The sequence below is a fragment of the Somniosus microcephalus genome, chromosome 8, assembly GCF_052327205.1.
Source record: "Somniosus microcephalus isolate GS21.2 chromosome 8, FLI_Smic_1.0, whole genome shotgun sequence".
Taxonomy (NCBI): domain Eukaryota; kingdom Metazoa; phylum Chordata; class Chondrichthyes; order Squaliformes; family Somniosidae; genus Somniosus; species Somniosus microcephalus.
Window position 1 is genome coordinate 244226442 of NC_140994.1, and position 8376 is coordinate 244234817.

Genomic DNA, 8376 nt, shown 5'->3' on the forward strand with positions numbered 1-8376 from the left:
TTTCATTGGTGTAGAGTAAGAACCAATTCCTACAGGGTGAAAAGTTAGGAAAAACAAAGGCGAAGCAAGGGAGCTCCTCCTTCCACTCCTCACCTAACTCCCTGACTCACCCAACTTGCAGCACTCTGTTCAAACCGCACACAGTGCAAAATCACACTTCAAAGCCTGCTTTTATAGGCCTTGAAACCAAGGAGCTTGCTGGGCCCTGCCCTGCTACAGGAGAACCAGTTTAATCTAGTTCCCCTAATTAACTGCCTTCAGCTCCTCTGAATTGTAGGCCTTGTATATCCCTTTATAACCCTGCTTAAAGCTGGGAAATGTAGATTTTAAACAGTAACAGTAAAAGTAAATCAAACAAAAGTTTGATTTTAGCAAACAGTTAAGAATCCCTGACTCACCCAACTAGCAGAACTCTGTTTAAACTGCACTCAGTACTCAGAGAGTAAATTAAAAAATCCGACAGTCACTCTGTCCCTAATAACAGTTTGTAATAACCTCCCCACAACAGACGTTCGACTAATAGTTCTCCTGCAATAAAGAGGGAAGTGTGTCAGTGAGAGTCTTGTGAGGTGTTTGGAGAATGTGGCTGTCATGGTGGAAAAGCTGACCGTGTGTGTGTGAGATGTGAGTTGTGGGTAAGTGAAGTTTGTAATCGTGCTGAGCGTGTGAGGATGAGGAGAAGGATGTTGAGTGAACTGTGGTGCAGTGATTGCAGCACCGTGCAGGGTAGTGGGGGAGGGGAGTGTAGTGAGTGCTGTGAGTGTTGTCATTCATGGTCTGTGAGTGGTGCAGCTGTGATGAGAAAGTACTTCAGTGCTCTTACCTTGATGATTCTAGTCAAATCATTGAACTCCTTCCACGTTCTGGGAACAATACACCTAGCATTGACTTTGTGAGCAATCTCCTCCCACTGCCTCTGCCTCAGGTACCAGGGGGGCTTCCTGCCCCCAGGGGTTAAAGGATGTCCCTTCTCCTCCCACTGCCTCATCAGCTGCCTGGATGGCATCCTGCCAGTCGTGGGGAGCTGGGGGGCGGGGAGGATGGCCCTCTTCATGTTCACTGCTTGCACCAAGGCCTCCAGTGCAGCATCAGAGAACCTTGGGGCCCTCTCTCTCCCTGCTTCAGCCATTTCTTTCTCAGGTACTTGTAGAACAGCAATTGCAGCCACAGTGCACCTCCCATTTAAGAGGTGCTGGCTGCCTTTAAATAGTGTCCTGGACTCCCAATACTCGGCCCCACCTTCAGGCCTGCAGCCAATGAACAGCATGGGCAGATTTTACCTGCTGCCTGCACGGCTGTGAACCGCAGTGGGTAGTCGCCCTGCCCCACCCCCCCGAGCATGTTTCCCCACACTATTCAATTTGTAGATCTTTACTCAGTGCCACCCCAGTCTGGATAGACAGGGCTCATGGGTAGGGCAAGGCACGCTGGGGTGAAAGGTTATTACTGGCAGTAATGTGTGAGGGAGCGGAGCTGTAAATTGATGAATAATCTGCCCTTTACAATCTGTCGCTGAGTTTGTTGATTTGTTGCTGCCCGTTCACTGTGAGAGGAACAGAACAGGGGACCATTGATATCCACGGGAAAAGTGCCCAGGGTGGGGCTGAATTTATACTTTAATATGTCCCCCAATCAGTAACCGGCCCTGTCTGGCCCTGAATGGGGTTCCTACTAACCTGTGGCTCTGCCCCTTTCCCTGGATTGTGCTGCTCTGGGCCTTGGACCAGTTCCCACTACAGTCTCCCTGTGGGAATGGTAGCATACTGGTAATGTCACTGGGCTAGTAATCCAGAGGCCTGGATCTAATGATCCAGAAACGTTAGTTCAAATCCCACCACAGCAGCTGGGAATTTAAATTCAGTTAATTAAAAAAATCTGGAATAAAAAGCTAGTATCAGCAATAGAACTATTGGATTGTTATAAAAACCCACGTGGTTCACTAATGTCCGTTAAAGAAGGAAATCTGCCGTCCTTACCTGGTCTGGCCTATATGTGACTCCAGACTCACAGCAATGTGGTTGACTCTTAAATGGCCTAGCAAGCCACTCAGTTGTAACAAACTGCTACGAAACACAATAATAACAATGAAACTGTACAGACCACCCGGCACCAACACAGCAAAGGCAAAGTCGACCCTGCAAAGTCCTCCTCACCAACATCGGGGACTTGTGCAAAAATTGGGAGAGCTGCTGCACAGACAGCCTGACATAGTCATCCTCACAGTATCATACTTTCAGCCAATGTCCCAACATCCTCCATCACAGGAGGTCAGACCCACCAGGAGTGGTGGCACAGCGGTATACTGTAGTGTATGTACTTTGCAGAAGGAACTATATTCTGCAGCCCATGTATACTGCAGTACCAGTAGTGACCACCCCTGTATATAAGCTTGTGTAGTAACATTTGCATAGTAGTTCCAGGTTGCCTCCATTCAGTAAAGACCTGTTATAACTAACTCCTGCAGTCCGTGTCTCAATTATACACGGACATAATACTGGCGATGAGCAGATACGAACTTACCTACAGTCTGCACCACCTCATGGGGATCCATCCCTGAAGCGAAGTTATCAGAGGTCGAGGCCAGAAGGAAGAAAGAAACAGAAGAAACGAACGTCGACCGTGGGCATCCGCCTCTGAGACAGCGGAGTTGAAGATTTGCAGGAGAGGCTGTCGAGAGCGGGGCTTGGTTATCCTGTCGATGGTGTTTCAGCTAATCGGACTGGTGGCAGGTAGTACACTGATCCTTCCTGGACTGCGGCGGTCTAGCGCTCGAGCGGGTGGCTTTGCAACGGGGCCGAGCAGCGTTGTCGGGAAGAGGAGAGAGAGAGAGGGTGGAGCACACAGGGCGCGGCCGGTGCTACGAAGCCGGGAAGCGTACAGACCCGAGAAGAGGGAGGCAAGTGTCCCGCAGGGTTGTTCCGACGACGGGGAAATAATAAAAATTAAACGCGCAGAAAGCCGCGAGGAGCTGCAGTTTGCCACGGGAACCGCGGAGAGCGGCGTTAGCAGCAGCGCGGGGGGAAGTGCGCGAAGACCATAGGGCGTTGCTATCAATGCATAAAATGCCAGCAACAGCGCTAGCAACAGCGGAGAAGACAGAAAGCGCAGGAGGCGCCATCTTAATCCAGCGGGGAAGAAGGCAAAGCGCGGGAGGCGCCATTTTGTTAAATCGGGGAAGAAGGCAAAGCACGGGAGGCACCATCTTAGATTTCCAAGATGCCGAAGACTGGCAATATCACTGCCTTCAATAATGCAATAGAAGACTGGACCACGTATGTGGAAAGTGTCGAGGTATATTGCGAGGCAAACGAAGTAGCCGATGAGAAAAAGGCATCGGTACTGCTAAACATAATGGGCGCAAGAACGTACGGCCCATTGCAGGACCTGATTACTCCAGCCAAACCGAAGGTGAAGAGTTTTAACGAAATTGTTGATATCCTACAGGAACACCTAAATCCTACACTGCTGCTGATAGCAGAAAGATTTAAATTCCACAGGAGAAATCAGCATAAAGATGAGAGCAATGCTGATTACCTTACAGAACTACACAAGCTATCAAAGCACTGCCAGTTTGGAGCAGGACTGGCAGATACCTTACGGGACAAATTTGTCTGTGGACCCCTGAGTGAAGGAACCCAGAAGAGGTTACTCTCAGAGAAAGTGCTGACGCTAGATAAGGCTTTCAGCATGGCAGTATCGTACGAAGCAGCAGCAAGGGGAGCTGCAGAAATACAGCAAAAGCCATAGGAATACGGCACCCAAGAAATGACACGGGGATTTGCAAAATGTTATCGCTGCGGCAGAACAAACCATGACCAGAAGGACTGCTGGTCCAAGGACAAAATATGCAGGCAATGCGGAAAGATGGGACACATTGCACGAGTTTGCAGGTCTGGGAAGAAGACCAACGACAACAAAAAGGCTACGAAGGAACCGTACACGAAAGTACAAAAGATGACGGACAGTAGTTCCGAAGACCAGATGAGCGATAGTGAATCCGGGAACAAGAGACTAAGCTGCCTCAAACTTCACAACGTAATCGCAAAAGAGGATCACCGAGCCATTTGGGTCACCCTCACGATAGCAGGGTCCCAAGTCAAAATGGAATTGGATACAGGATCAGCTCTAACCGTCATGAATCGACGAGACTACGAGTGGCTATTCTCACACATACCCTTGAAAGAGACATCCATTGTCTTGAAGACGTATACGGGGCAAAAAGTATACCCCAGAGGAAAAATAAGGGTGCCTGTCGAATACAACGGCAAGGAAATACAGAAATTGTATCTGTACATACTGCAAGATGGTGGACCACCGTTATTGGGACGTGAATGGATCAGAAAGATAAGTTTAGACTGGCCCTCCTTTCAGGCACTGACGGTGGCTGGTAAAAAGGATGACGACGTCACTCCTGGACGACTGTCAACAATCTTAGCTAACGCCAAAGAGGTATTTCAACAAGAACTGGGAACTCTTAAAGGCGTAACCGCCTCGATAAAAATAGAAGAGAATGCAATTCCCAAGTTTTTCAAAGCAAGACTGGTACCATATGCAATTCGCCCAGCCGTCGAGGCAGAGCTGGAGAATCTGGAGAATGCAGGCGTGTTATCTAAGGTAGACTGGAGCGAGTGGGCGACACCCATCGTTCCTGTCATGAAGAAAACGTTAAACAATAAGTCTGAGGAGCCAAGGAAGGTTCGCATCTGTGGGGACTTCAAGGTGACGGTGAACCCAGTCCTTCACACAGTACAGTATCCTCTTCCAAGAATAGAAGATATTTTTGCCTCACTATCTGGAGGGAAGCGTTTTACAAAAATTGACCTTGCACAAGCATATTTGCAGATGGAGGTTGAAGAATCCTCTAGGAAGTACCTCACAATAAACACTCACAAAGGTCTTTACCAGTATAATCGACTGGTATTCGGAGTAGCATCAGCTCCGGCGATATGGCAAAGAGCGATGGAACAAGTCCTGCAAGGAATTCCGGGGACTCAGTGTTACTTGAACAACATCCTAGTGACAGGTGAAGATGACAGTGAACACCTTGCCAACCTAGAGCAGGTGCTCACTAGACTACGTGAACATGGGCTACGGGCCTATCGCCCCAAGTGCGAGTTTTTTAAGAAACAGATATCGTATTGTGGCCACGTGATTGATGAAGAGGGGTTACATAAGTCCCCTGACAAAATTGAAGCGGTAGTTAATGCTCCAGCGCCTGAAAATGTGTCGCAACTGAGGTCATTCCTCGGATTGGTGAATTACTACCATAAGTTTTTGCCGAATTTGTCCACAATTCTGCACCCACTGAACGCCCTGCTGCAAACGGGAATAGCATGGAAATGGAGCGATGAATGTAAGCGGGCCTTTCAGAAGAGTAAGGACCTAATCACTTCAAGAGAAGTATTGGCTCACTTCAACCCATTAGTACCGGTAAGACTGGCGTGTGATGCGTCTCCCTGCGGCATTGGGGCGGTACTGTCACATAAATTCCTTGATGGTTCAGAGAGGCCGATAGCTTTTGCGTCACGCTCGTTAACTTCAGCCGAGCGTAACTACACCCAGATTGACAGAGAGGCCCTCAGCCTGGTGTGGGGGGTGAAGAAGTTCAATCACTACCTGCACGGTCAGAAATTTACTCTACTTACTGATCATCAACCTCTTCTCTCCATTTTCAACCCTCAGAAGGGCGTACCGATAATGACAGCACAACGGCTACAGAGGTGGTCCCTTTTCCTAGGGGCACACCAATATGACATCGAGTACAAAGGAACTAAACAGCATGGGAATGCTGATGGATTGTCGCGCCTACCATTGCCGACAGTGGAAGAAGAACTTGCAGTGGATCCAGTGGAGATATTCCACTCGACCGTAGTCGAATGTCTCCCTGTGACGAATGCAAACATAGAAAAGGAAACACGAAATGACCCGACACTCTCCTGGGTCTATGATTTAACGGTGAAGGGATGGCCAGCACATGGCGAACCACTGCTGCCAGCATTCTCGCCGAGAAGAGAACAGCTGTCAGTGTGCAGAGGAACCTTGATGTGTGGATCCAGAGTAGTAATTCCACCCAAATTGAAGGATAGAGTGCTCAATGAGCTTCATGAGGGTCATCTGGGAGGGGTAAAAATGAAGAACTTAGCCAGAGCGTTTGTGTGGTGGCCGGGAATCGATAGAGAAATCGAAGAGATGACCAAGAGCTGTACAGGATGCCAGAAGGTCCAAAACGCCCCACCACAAGCCCCTCCACATCCATGGGAGTGGCCCTCATCTCCATGGCAAAGGGTGCACATTGATTTTGCTGGTCCATTTATGGACTCGATGTTTTTAATTGCGGTGGATGCACATTCAAGGTGGCCAGAGGTAATAAAAATGTCCTCAACCACCACAGAAAAAACTATCACAGTCTTACGAACCATATTCGCCAGGAATGGGCTGCCTGAACAGATTTGCTCCGACAATGGACCACAGTATGTGTCTGAAAAGTTCTGGAGGTTCTTAAAGAATAATGGTGTTAAGCATTACACATCCGCCCCATATCATCCAGCCACTAATGGATTGGCCGAGAGGTTCGTTCAAACATTCAAGAAGGCTATCAAGGCAATGTGTAATGAAGATATACCCCTACAGCACAAGGTGGATAACTTCTTGTTTGCCTACCGGAATGTGACACATGCGGTTACCAACCAAACTCCAGCCATGATGTTCTTCAATCGTAGACTACGATGCCGCTTGGATTTGGTTAAGCCAAACATCAGAAGAGATGTAGAGAACAGGCAGTTTCAGAATATGAATGAAAGGCCGACCAGGAGTTTTAAGATAGGTCAACCAGTTTTGGCCCGGGACTACCGCACAGAGAAATGGCAGCCAGGAACGATCTGTACACGGCAAGGACCTCTAATGTATACCGTGGACGTTGGAGAGAGCATTGTAAGACGCCATGCTGACCAGATTCTAGAGTCACTGGGAAACGTCAACTCCACACCACGATCTGATACACCTGGCGATGAAACCGAAGTGCCAATGGCATCTACCTCTGAATCGGTGATATTGGAAGCAGACGAACCAAACAACGACATTGATCCCGACTCAACTTTGCCAGAAGAACCTGATACCCCAAAGAGGCGTTATCCAGACAGAATCAGGAAGCCTCCTCAAAGACTGAACTTATAATTGCTTAACTTCAACTAATGTATCTAGCAACTGTAATTGTAAATATGTTATTTCATTGTTAATCGAATGTTATGTACTGTTTAGCTAAAAGGGGAGGAATTGTAGTGTATGTACTTTGCAGAAGGAACTATATTCTGCAGCCCCTGTATACTGCAGTACCAATAGTGACCACCCCTGTACATAAGCCTGTGTAGTAACATTTGCATAGTAGTTCCAGGTTGCCTCCATTCAGTAAAGACCTGTTATAACCAACTCCTGCAGTCCGTGTCTCAATTATACACGGATATAATATATACAGTCCTCAACATTGACTCCGGACCCCATGAAGTCTCATGGCTTCAGGCCAAGCATGGGCAAGGAAACCTCCTGCTGATTACCATCTACCGCCCTCCCTCAGCTGATGAATCTATACTCCTCCATGTTGAACACCACTTGGAAGAAGCACTGAGCGTAGCAAGGGCACAGAATGTACTCTGGGTGGGGGACTTCAGTGTCCAAGAGTGGCTTGGTAGCACCACTGCTGACCGAGTCTGAGCCTGCGACAGGTGGTGTGAAAACTATAACAAGGGAAAAACCTACTTGACCTCATCCTCACCAATCTACCTGGCGCAGGTTCATCTGTACAGGATAGTACTGGTAACAGTGACCACCGCACAGTCATTGCGAAGACTAAGTCCCATCTTCACACTGAGGACAACCTCCACCATGCTAAATGATAGATTCAGAACAGATCTAGCAGCTCGAAACTGGGCATCCATGAGTTGCTGTGGGCTATCAGCAGAAGCAAAATGGTATTCCACCACAATCTGTAACCTCATGGCCTGGCATATCCCTCACTCTAACATTACCATCAAGCCAGGGGACCAACCCTGGCTCAACGAGGAGTGTAGAAAAGCATGCCAGGAGCAGCACCGGCATACCTAAAATTGAGGTGCCAACCTGCGGAGGCTGCAACATAGGACTACATGCAGGATAAAGCGCGGAAGCAGCATGCTATAGACAGGGCTAAGCATTCCCACAATCAATGGATCAGATCAAAGCTCTGCAGTCCTGCCACATCCAGTCGTGAATGGTGGTGGACCGTTAAGCAACTAACGGGAGGAGGAGGCTCCATGAATATCCACATCCTCAATGATGGTGGAGCCCAGCACATGAGTGTAAAAAGACAAGGCTGAAGCGTTTGCAACCATCTTCAGCCAGAAG